The sequence below is a fragment of the Malania oleifera genome, chromosome 1 (genome assembly GCF_029873635.1).
Source record: "Malania oleifera isolate guangnan ecotype guangnan chromosome 1, ASM2987363v1, whole genome shotgun sequence".
Taxonomy (NCBI): Eukaryota; Viridiplantae; Streptophyta; class Magnoliopsida; order Santalales; family Ximeniaceae; genus Malania; species Malania oleifera.
In genome coordinates, this window is record NC_080417.1 from 118,270,504 (window position 1) to 118,282,695 (window position 12,192).

The 12,192-nt window shown below is 34.8% G+C and overlaps 1 protein-coding gene across 4 annotated transcripts in view; it reads left to right on the plus strand.

The window, feature by feature from the left end:
- LOC131168618 (pentatricopeptide repeat-containing protein At4g13650-like) overlaps positions 1 to 11,852 on the plus strand; it is a 44,668-nt gene extending 32,816 nt beyond the window's left edge. Inside the window, exons 4-8 of one of the 4 annotated variants that reach the window (XM_058128219.1) lie at positions 1,274 to 1,322; positions 9,966 to 10,159; positions 10,725 to 10,791; positions 10,879 to 11,526; positions 11,640 to 11,852. The gene's annotated coding sequence lies outside the window, so the exon portion shown is untranslated. Of the gene's footprint in view, positions 1 to 812; positions 1,029 to 1,273; positions 1,323 to 9,965; positions 10,160 to 10,724 lie in introns of those variants that run through there. The other 3 variants (XM_058128211.1, XM_058128203.1, XM_058128233.1) reach the window with 3 other exon arrangements.
- The last annotated feature ends 340 nt before the right edge of the window (positions 11,853 to 12,192 follow it).

Sequence of the window (12,192 nt, forward strand, 5' to 3'; positions counted from 1 at the left end):
AAATGTTAAAACAATTCTTTAAAAAAATGTTTCCTTTAGGTAAGATTTGTAACCTACCAATCACATGAAACTACATTAAAGGTTAATTTCATTAAATTAATGCAAATTTACATTAGATCCACTCCAAACCATAATTCTTTTACTTGTATAGCCCAAGTACTAATAAGTTACTACAAAACTTTTTATATAAAAGAGTTATCACTACTACATGAAAAGCAACTAAAATCAATTTCTTACTTTTAAATTATCTTCCAATAACATGTTAGTGAGAAGTAAGATTTGTAACCTACCAATCACATGAAACTGTATTACAGGTTGGATTCTTTAAAGTAATGCAAACTTACATCAAATCCACTCTAAACCATAGTTTTTTTTACCTATATAGTCCAAGTACTAATATGTCACTACAGAACTTTTTCAATAAAAGTTATTAACAGAATATAAAAAGCAACTGAAACCAATTTCTTACTTCTAAATTATCTTCCAATAACATGTTCATAAGAAATAAAACAAAAAAAACAAAAATAATCTTACAAAATACTTTTAATTTTTTTTTCTTCTAAAAGTAGCTTTAGAGTTTTTAATTTAAATTGCTATCCATATTTAAAGGCAAGAGCATGTGTTCAAACATTAAGAGGCAACACATGTAAAAAGATACAAGTTAAGCTGGACTCTTTAGCTCATTCACATAAGCTACAACTTGGCAAACACCCACCTTCTCTCACCTATTCAAATTGACGCATATCACAATCATAGAAACATATTAGATGAAAAAATTTACTTGCTATTGACCAATGCATCTTCTTTTATAGGTATCAATTGAAATTTAGAATCAAGGATACATCTAATTGGTACTTAGTTTCACTGGCAACGATGAGGAGTTAAAGATTTGAGAAGCCAAAGCAGTAGGATCAATCATCTTCCATTTAAGTTGGAACATTCGTGGGCATCTTTAGTCCTTGCCCTCCAATTGGACCCTTGGAAATTGCAACTAATTGCTTTTTTCTTTTCCTTTTTACATTATTTAGGTAAAATTTTAACCTAATGTTTGGTACACTGAAATGAATTGAACTGCGAGTGAGATATAATGAAAAATTGTATGACGAATATGTATAGTCATTAAGATTAATGTCATTGTACTTTATTATTTACTAAACAAATCTTTAAAATATTAAACCTTTTTTGCAAACAGTTTAAGAAGGATTTGCATTTGCCTGAGTTACAAGGCAACCTTGCAGAGATAAATAACACTCATTTGTTGCATTTTTGTCAGTGCATAATTATGGGGATTGCTTTTCTTGGGACACTCTCTGCCTTGGAAGGTATTTATGGTCCAATTCCTTAATGTACTAAATGAAAGTTTAGCATATTAATTAATAATTTTTTTTTTCCAAAAGATATAAGAATAATATTTAGTTTTGTGTATTTTGAATGGTATGCTGTGTGTGTGGAGCAATTGGTCCAGCTATTGGGTATAATATTGTGCTGTGGGGACAACCAAAGGATTGAAGGCAGTTGAAGTGGATGGAGTTTGTAGATCAGCTGAATCAACCTTTCACAAAACCCCTCTTTTGCATAGCAAGGATGTGAAAAAAATGTAGATTTCCTTGTACAAATTGGAAGGTTAATTTGTTAGTTGAGAATAGGTTACACTGCAAGTTGGGACATGGTTAAGTGAGCAATCTATATTAGGAATAGTCATTATCAAGATTTTGAAAAATTTTATTTATCACGAGAAAATTATCATAAATCTGTTTAACTCAAACAAACTATCAGTATGGATGTCTTGGATTTGGTTCATGGCAATTAAGATTAAACTTATTTTCAATTGGGCACTTGTGGCAAGAGATTGATTGACTAAATATTCAAGTGATGATAAATTAATTTATGACTAGACCTTTTCATTTAAAAAAGAAATCATAAGTGTATGCAAAATATGGGAATGATTTCAAATTTATATAAAATAATTTTAAGTAAAATTTAAACTTTTATTGAACTTTTTATTACTGCAATGTGTATATATTAGATGTTATATTTTATGTCTACTCATGTTTTAATGATTTGATCATAGATAATTGTTATTACATAAATTTTAGATGTTTTATAATTGTGGATATACAGTTAAACATGTCATACAATTTAATATTTACGCAAAAGAGGAAAGAAAAAAAAACTTCAATTCTTGTTAAAGTTTACTCTTAATTGATGCCTTTAGCTGTGATTTGAACATGATGAATTTAATGAGGATGTTTAATAAATTAAGCATTAAGTTTTGAACATTAAATATAGCTTTGAATCTATGAATTGAGTTATAAATATAATTATCTATATTTTGGAGAGGTTTTGGAATTGGATTTGGACAAAATATAACATATTATAATATTATTTTATATTATATTTTGTCTAAATTTACACAAATCCAAACCTAAATCTCAAAATCCATTCTCTCAAACACAACATTAGAATTCTCTCTGAATCTTAACGTTTATTTAATTGCTATATAGGCAATGAGGGGAAGTGCATGTGTCGTGCATTTTGTGCAATTTACATTATTTAAGAACAAAAATATGAGCTTCTAATTGACCTCTTATCAACTTAGCAATGAAAAGAAATCTCTTGTTCAATTAAAGGTAATTAGGTGAAACAAAATAATCTCTTTTTCTTAATGAATTTGACATGGAAATATGTTTGATTTTTTCATACCAAATTTAGAAATATGTAGAGGTGTCATCAAACGCTATAATGTTTGCTCGTGTTAGATGTATCATTCACGCAACGATTTGGTAACATAAGAATGTTCTAAGGACATTTCAAATAATTTTATTCCAATTATTTTCTCTTCTCTTTGTTTTGTTTTCTCTATCACTTCTCTCCCTTTGAATAGAGAGAAGTGAGAGAAAACAAGACAGAAAGAGAGCGGGAGAACAGAAAAAGAAAGAGATCAAAGGGAGATCGGGGAAGAGAGAGAGAGGGAAGGGTGAGATCAAAGAGATGAGAGAGCGAATTGCATAGGGAAAGAGAAGAGGGAGAGGAGTGAGATTGAAAAGAGAGAGAGAGTTGCAAGAGGGGAGAGAAAATAGAGAGAGGAGAGATGACTGAGAGAGAGATTAGAGAGAATTAGAAGGAAAGAAAAGAAAAATAAAAAAATATATATTGAATTTTCAAATATATATATAGTGGGACACGTGTCATTGTATGGACGGGGACACATGGCGCAGCTGGGACTGTGCCTTTTGGGAAGATGTGGTGGGTGACATCATGCTAACATCATCTCAACTATAATAAATTAAAATATATATATAAATAAAAAATATTAAAAAAATAAAATCTCTTGCTCTACGTGTCGTCACTGTTGGCTGACACGTGGCAGATTCACTCTTGAACTGGGTCAACCTGGTTTGACCCAGCTCAACCTGTCTCAAACCGCCTGCTTTTATTTTCAGATTTAAAAATTAATTTTTTATTCATTTTTAATTTTGAAAATTGGAAGAAAATAGTAAAAAAAATAAAAATCACAAAAAATTATAAAAATAAAAGAAATAAAAATTACTTGATTTATTTTTGACTCAAATAACAAAAAAATAGAAAAATAAAATACCAAAAATAAATAAAATGAAATAAAAATTCTTTAAAAACTCCCAAAAAATTGCAGGAAATTGCTAAAAAATTCAAAATTTTTTTTTGACAAATTTTGGAAAAAATTGGGAATGTTTTAAAGACTTTGTGCTTGAGTTTGATGAATATTTTATCATTTCATGTATGAAATATCTATATATATTTTATTTGGTGTGTGTGCGTCTTAATGATTAAACAAAGGGTAATGAGTGTTTCAGACCTCACCTATATTAGTTCTGAGTGACGTTTGTTTAATAAGATCCCCTCCTTTGGTGGTCTTATTAGACATTCCTAAATCGCGTCTTATTTTTACATTTAAATTTAAATATTTATTTGTTTATTTGGAGTTAATTAAGAACCATTCGATTTTGTTAGGGATAATTCATAATTAATTAGATACCATTCGTAGAATGGGTGTGTAGGGGGTGCTAATACCTTCCTCTTGTATAATTGTATTCCTGATCCCAGCTCTGGTAAAAGCAGACCGAGATTACTAGTTTCTTGGTTTTAGGATTAGTTTAGAGACCAATCAACGAGTGTAATTAGGTGAACTAACCGTACCTACAAAAATAATAGGTTAGTGGCGACTCCATTGAACCTTTATTATTATTCCTTTGTCATTCTGGACCCTTCTCCGAGATGTTGTCGCACCCCAAAGCCCATTCTTCTAAGAATGTACAGCAAAAAACTCCAGTTAACATGGTCAAAAGCCTTCTCTACATCTAGTTTGCACACCACTCCTCTTTTCTTGCCTGTCATGTAAGTATGAACAACTTCATTGGCTTTCAGAGCAGCATCCATGATTTGCCTACTTGCAAGGCATGCTAGTGCTTTCCAACAACTTTTTAGATTGCATATTGAGCCTAGTTGCCAGGACTTTGGATAGGATTTGGTATAAGCTGCCAACCAAGCTGATGGGGCAAAAATATTTGATGTTGCAAGCTCTCGATTTCGTAGGAATCAAGGAGGTAAAGATTGAGTTGGTATTTGACGCAATTTCTGGTTCTATAAAAGTCTTTGAAAACCCCAATGATGTCGTGCTTGAGAAGATCCTAGCTCCTTCGGAAGAAAGCCATATTAAAGACATCTAGATCAAGCACTTTATCTCCATCTCAACTCTCAAGAGCTCAAAAAATTTCATCTTCCTCAAAAGGCCTCCCAAGCCACCGGGTTGTGGTGAGGCTCGGGTTTCTAAACATAATACCATCAACTATTGGTCTCCATGACTCTGGTAGGTGTACAAGGCTTTGAAAAAGTTGCAAATGTGATTGTTGACTTCCACCTCACCCGCCATCTCTCCCTTTACTTCTACTCTTGTTGTCATATTAAATCTACAGTGTGTATTAGCTATATGATGGAAGAAACTAGTATTTTTATCCCCCTTCTTCAACCTAAGAGCCCTAGACTTCTGCCTCCAAGCCATTTCTTGTACGGAGATGATAGGGGCTTCTTAAAACCCCAAATTCACGCCCATAAGAAATCATCCACATCTTGAGGGACCACCCACACTTGATCAAAATGAGAGAGAGAGCATTCCATAGCTGGGTTTCCACATGGAAATGTAGAAAGAATTCGCACAAATTAGTCTCTTTTTAATCTTGGCACATCTTCCAAAAATCTATAGGGTCTACGTACTTGTAACAAGCCATTCTTATTAATCCTGTTAAGAGTCAAAGTTCTGATGAAAGCTCTCATCTTAAAAGGAACCTTGGGCTTCCAATAACACAATACAAAGGGGAATAAAACTAGGGGCTGAAGGTTTCAATAGATGAAGGAAGACATACTTGGAAAAAGAGAACCATGTTATTGGTTATTTAGTGTTATTAACTATGTTATCTAAGAGTTTGTGGGGGTATTATGGTCATTATGATGTAGTTGGGGCTATATTATAAATATAAATAGAGGGGGAGGCCTTTTGCTGTGATCATGTCTTCCAATTTACACCACTTTTAGCATTGTATCGGAGCATGATCCTAAACCCTAAGTGCTGCAGCCACCATCAAACAAAGCCCTAAACCTCATTACCTAATACATGTTTGCCATTGTAGGAGGGTCATCCACACCATCAAAGACATGAAAGAACTCTTGCAGTCAGCATTTTCTGGAAAATTGTGGACTCCACTGCCAGTTTAGAACCATGATAATCCCTTTAGATTTTGCAAAATCGACCTCACAGTTACGCACAGACCATGCAGATCTATAACCCCTTGAAATTTTACTGCTGAAGGACCGTCTGTTTGCCCTCATGCGCTGGTCAAAGGCCGAATGCTCTGGTGTGAAGTGCCAGCATATGAGGCTTTGTTAAGCCCTTTTTTGCCCATATCTGTGCTCACATGGCTTTAATCCCTCTATAATCCATAATATCAAATTGTGGCCTTGTGGATCATGTTTTTTTTGTTCGAAGTCCAACCTTTTCTAGTTGTTCACTTGTGGCATTTTGTTAATGGTCCTACAGTATTGTTTGAATTATATGTCAGTAGGATCTGAGCTCCTTGAGGCTGTAGTCGGGTTATACCAGTATGTTTATGATTCGTTCTTGGTTGTTCTAGCTTCATGATTACTCTAGTTGTTCACCTTGTATATGGCTGTTCTGTTGTTCAACTTGTTCATGGTTGTTTTGGCCCTTCTGGTCGTTGACCTTGTGTTCCTTGTTGGTCTCTCTTGTTCCTTGTTGGTCTTGTTTGTTCATTGACTTTGTTCCTTATTGAAGGACGTATGCTTACTTCAACAACATTGTAGCAGATAACTATGGGGAAGTTGGATGGAAAGAATTATGTTTAGTGTTACTAAGGCTTTCAAGACTTCTTTGCTGGGCTTAGGCTAATCTAAACACTTGTTGCACTTTGGGCCACTGATGACAAAAGGAAAGAAGTATTGGCTTAGGAACTCCTTTGTATAATTTGGTGGAACCCCAGATTGCACAATGTGGGTGCAACTAGATGTATGCAATGAGATTTGGGATTATATCAAGCCCTTGTATTCTAGAAACATTACATGTATTTATAATCGCTCCCAAAAGTACTTTCAATTACAAAAAGGGGATAGGAGTATCACAGGGTACTTTGTAGAGAGGAAGAGGAACTCAACATTGTGCAACCGATAATGGTCAATGTCATTAATACCAAAGCAAGTGGAGTAGATGGCAGTCTTTTAAATACTTGTGCGTTTGAAAATAGTCTACATTCTTTGCAATGTTGACTAGCCATCCTTTGCTTGCATCCTTAGTGATTCCTCTGACCATCCATCACATTAGGTGTTTAGATCTCTAGCTTTGAAAAGACCAATTTTTTATTTTTTTTTTGACACAAGGTGGTTATGGATTTTAACCAAGTAGTTGCAAAAGTTACCTGAGTTTGTTCTAGTGCTTATAAGGGGAAGGATGGATGTGGAAGAAGGCCCTAATGCAAATATACTCATTCTGTACAAGGACATACAATTAAGCAGTGTTGTATTATATATATATATGTAAATCTTCGTGATAAACCCCCACACAACCAATGTAGCCACCATTCCACTTCTCTTGATTTCGTAAATGAGGAACTTACTATGAATGTTTAGATGAAGTGTATTCAAAGTTCTTGCAATATCTTCCTTTTCATGTTAGTCCATTCTAATGTTTGAGGTCCTAGTTAAGTCGTATAAAAGTTGGGCTTTCGGTATGTTCTCACATCTGTAGATGACTACTCAAGGATGACTTGGTGTTATTTAATAAAGGTTCATTTTGAGTTCTTTCATATATTTTGTGTCTTTTGTTATAAGATAAAAACTTAATAAGATTTACCTGTCTTTTGCGCCCACACTATGGAAAAATGGAGTTGCAAAAGGGAAAAATAGACATATCCTTGATGTCACCCGTACACTATTGTATCAAATGAATGTCCCCAAAGTGTTTTGAAGTGATGTCACACTCACTGCTTGCTTTTTTAATCAATAGAATGCCGTCCTCCTATCTTGGTGGCAAATTTTCATGTTTTGTTCTTGTTAAAGCTTGATATACATTGTTGGCCGACAACCTAATAGCTTAAAATTTTAGTTAAAGCAGTAATCTAATAGTTCTCATACAGAATGTTCTGTTATTCTCGTTACCTTCTTGTATATTTGTGTATTAGTATTATTTTTTTGACAATAAAATAAGGTATATTAGATTGAGAAAGAGAAGTTACGATCTAAGGGGACAAGAAGTCCTCCCAAAAAAATAAAATATAGAAACAAAATTTAAAAATATTTTAAAATATTGAAGTAAAACTAAAAATAAACAAGTAGAACAATTAACTAAGAAAACCTTTTTTCAATCCCTTTTCTTCATAATTCACCGAGCACTTTAAATTTGCTAGCTCCCTCTGACCCTTCTTTGTGTTGAACTTGCCCCTATCAAGGTGCACTTCAATTATGCCAGTATCACATATTTTAAAACCCGGTTTATCCTTTATATGTTGGGCTTTTGAATCCTTCCTAGAAATCACCTCTGTTGATATAGGTGAAATTCTATCCTTGCTTTCATAAATTGGAACACCCTCTAGTTCTTCTAACAGGGCAGGATGTGCATATGATAGGTTTCCAAGAACATCACAGGAGTTAGATATCCATATTGTTCCCAAATCTCATCCAACAATAAACCCCCATCACTATCAAACTCACAAATGCCATCACTATCGTTATTTGAAAAGTCTCCTCCTTTCTTAGCCATTAGAAACATTGCTACTTCCTCAGGTAATTCATTGTTCCAATGAACTCTATGGAACTTTAATTTTTTGTGATAAATATGCCCAATTTAGCTACTTCATCTCGCTTGATGGGAGGAGGTGATTGTTGGGTAAATAGCTGGTATAAGTTTGAAATGCTCAATCAACTGTTAGAGGCTTAGAGCTTTATATAAATCATTTCCTTGGGAAAATAATTCAAATAGAGAGAAGATTTTGTAGGCATGAGCTGTTGTTGAATCATGCTGAATTAATTTGAAAATGGAAGGATTTTGTTTTTGGATTGGACCGAGTTTGGATCAATGTCCAATGAGGGTATATTGGGATTAGTTGTATTGAAGGAGGTTTTGTGAGGGATATTTTAAACAATAACTTAGGTGTAAGTAGACCATGGATGGACGGGGCGTCTTTGAATGGAAATTTTACTTGTTGCATTAGACCTCTAAGGTTATGTTTGGTTTGCGGAATATTTATTCTCGGGATTAGATTAATTTTAATAGGCTAGTTATAATTAGTTGTACAAGAAATTATGTTGTTACTATAAAACAAATAATAATGTGAAACATTTTATGAGTCCATAATAAGGAATAGACAAGGAATAACTATTCCCAAATTTCATCATAGGGATGTTTGTTCTTTTCATATTACATGTTGAATGAAATAATTAGAAATATACAAGGAATAACTATTCCCTTAATTTCTAAAATTTAAACTATATTCCATCTTATTCTAAGGGAATAACTATTCCATTGAATCAAACGAGCCGTAAAAGTCGTAAGCTCCCATGTGGTTTAGAGGGATGGAAGCTCATGAATTTGAATCCAAGAGGTGGCAATCATCACAAGATTCTGCCTTTTTATTTGCATCCAAGGAAGGGCCCTTGGTCCCGTTATAGGTTTGTAAGTTTAGGCCCTTCTTAGCTTAGGTGTCAGCAGTAGAGGTCTTTCAGTCATGGACTCATGACCATGGAGGGTTTGTGAACTGGTTGCCCCTTTCTATTCATTTGTTTCAAGAAAAATAAATCCAAAGAAGGGAATTGGGGTTTTTTTCTTCACTTCAATGTGGTGTTCTGGTTTTATGTACATTTTTGTTGATTCCCTGCAAGGGATTGCTGTCATAGTATGCTTAAACTGCCTTGAGGGAGTGTCTCTGGCTCCTGCTGCCAGCTCCTAAGGAAGGGCCCTTGGTCCAGTTATAGGCTTGTCTGTAGGCCCTTCTTAGCTTTAGATCTCAGCAGTAGAGGTCTTCAGTTACGGACTAATGACCATGGAGGGTTTTATGAACTGGTTGCCTCTTTCTACTCATTTGTATTGAGAAAAATAAATCCAAAGAAAGGATTTGGGTCTCTCTCTCTCTCTCTGGTTCAATGTATTGTTCTAGTTTTTTGTACATTTTTGTTGATTCCCTGCAAGGGGTTGGATTTTCTTTAATTTGAATTGATATTCCCACAATCGAAGTGAGGATTTTTGGTTTATACTTCTGCGAGTCTCCTGGTTGTTCACACAAAATAAAAGCTTCTTTTTCTTTGGTATATTGGTTGTTACAACATTGGTGACTATGTTTAAGACAGTCTGCAATACTTGTAAACTCTGAATTATCATGTTCTTGTGGTCATCATACATTTACCTGGATGTTCATTTGATGAAACAGGAGAAAGATGCTTTAAGAAAGTGGGGTTGAGCGGCAATTACCCTTGACCATGGTAGGAACCACCTGATCAATGGATTACTCAATTTTCCCCACTTATTGTAACAGAAGAAGAGCAATTTGATTTCTTTCCTAAGTTGTCCTGTAGCCAAGGCATGTGGTTTCAAATAATTAAGGATGTGAAGCTTCCTAACATGGTAATTCAGGCTTGCTCATATAATTGCTTAGTAATCTAACGTTATGCTTGACATCTATTTTAGCTTTCCCCTCTAGAATTGGTACTCCCAAGTTGGCTGACCGGGCAAGGGCTGTCCTAGACTATATTTTCACAACAAATGATAAACCAGGATGGCTAAATGTGGGCCATTAAAAGCATACAGTCCCAAGATGATTGCAAATATTATCATTCTTTTTTTTTTTTTGTGGGGGGGGGGGGGGGGAGTGGAACTGTGGAAGGGGGTGTGTGGTTGTGAAAGTCCTGCTCTATGCACTTCCCTTGTTCAATGCGGCTGGTCAGCTAGCATATGATGTGAAGAATCATATTGGGATGTGCTTTATTATAATAGTGTTATGGTCAAGTTGCACACAATTATATGAAACCAGAAAACATTTAGGGATTTTCTTATTTATTTATTTATTTTTAAATAAACTCCTCAAATAAAAAAAGTCACTAGACATGCTAATTTGCTCCAATTCATATTTTTGGTGAGTAGTTCCATGCATATGTAGTCTGATGCCGTATTTTTCTTTTTGCCATTGTAGGATGATGCAGATAATTGACTTGTATCAGATGCTGATGTTAGCATTACAGATATGTGGAGAATGGTGTGTATCCTTTTAGGGTGTTGCTTTTCATTTTTTTTGCTTATTTTTCTTTCAAGTATGAATACTTAAAATCCTTGATTACCAACTATAGCCAGTGTTCCAACGATAGAAGGAGTTGAATGGAATGGGATGGATATGCAACATATAGAGTTTAGGATGGTTGATTTCAGTACACCACCATGAACTCCACTATCTGGTATTCAAAAGTGCCATCTTCTGCTATTAATTCTTCACAGAAGTGAGTGGTATTTTCCCGACAAGCTGGGTAGGCCAAGAAATTATAGTTTACAGACATGAGTCACCTTTCTTCCTTTAAAACTCTTCTAGATTGCTGATTGATCCAATGCTGGGGAGCAAGATGCCAGTAGGTGCTCACGAATGTATACTGGGAACCTTATGGAAGCAGTTGATGTATGATGATCCGAAGATTTCTGCTATGGTGCACAATGGAGCAATATGCATGACCCCTCTGGTAATATTATTATTTATATGGAAAAAAAATCTACTTTTGATATTCGAAGCAGCAGTCGATGTTTAAGATGGAGTGAATTTTGGTGCATTTACTCGGGTAAAAAGGTTGGGCACTTGGGTTTTAACCACCTGCATAATTTCACCCCACACACGACCATATAGATGGCTTGTTGGGCTCTGTGGTTCAGACTTCAAATACCAAGGCAATCCGTATCCGTTGAAGTTTACTACTATTTCTGCTACAAGGCCTAAATTGTCCGGTCTCCTGGTACGATCATAGGCATTTGGTAGACTACAGAATTTTGTCATTAATCATTTTTTTTTTAAAGTTAGTTTTGAATTCAGATGTATGACTGCTGCTTCTCTTGAGTATATGTGCAGCATTATCTGTAGGTTTTAAATGTGTCTGGATGAACTTGGGTCACTTGAGGCAGTGCAATTTAGTCAAATTTAGCAGGGAAAGCCAAGTTTAAGGGTGGAAACGATCACAGAATGTTACCTTAATGATTCTGGTGAAGTTTCGATGGAAGTTTTGGATTGCCATATGGTACTGAATTTATTGAGAATATTTATTTATTGGAATTGTATTGAATCTATTGATGAATTTTTATTTGTTTATTTGTTTATTGGAATTGGATCTCCAAGTGACAAGCCACTTGGGTAAGCTCTCTTTTGCAATGGTCCAACAAGGGGTAGCACGGGACTGTTCGCCTATTTGTCCATCCTGTATGCCTTTTAGCCTGATCTTAGGCCTTGACTCACCCTCTGTGGGCCAAACCTTGTAGAGAAATCTTTAGGTTTTCAGGGTATTGAATTCTCACCAATATTTACATTACTCAAGCCGTCATTCTTGCTTCTGCTTCGTCCACCATCGCTGCATGATAAAACTTTATTCTTTAATTGGCCAGCTATAAATTCTGCAAGATTATTGAGG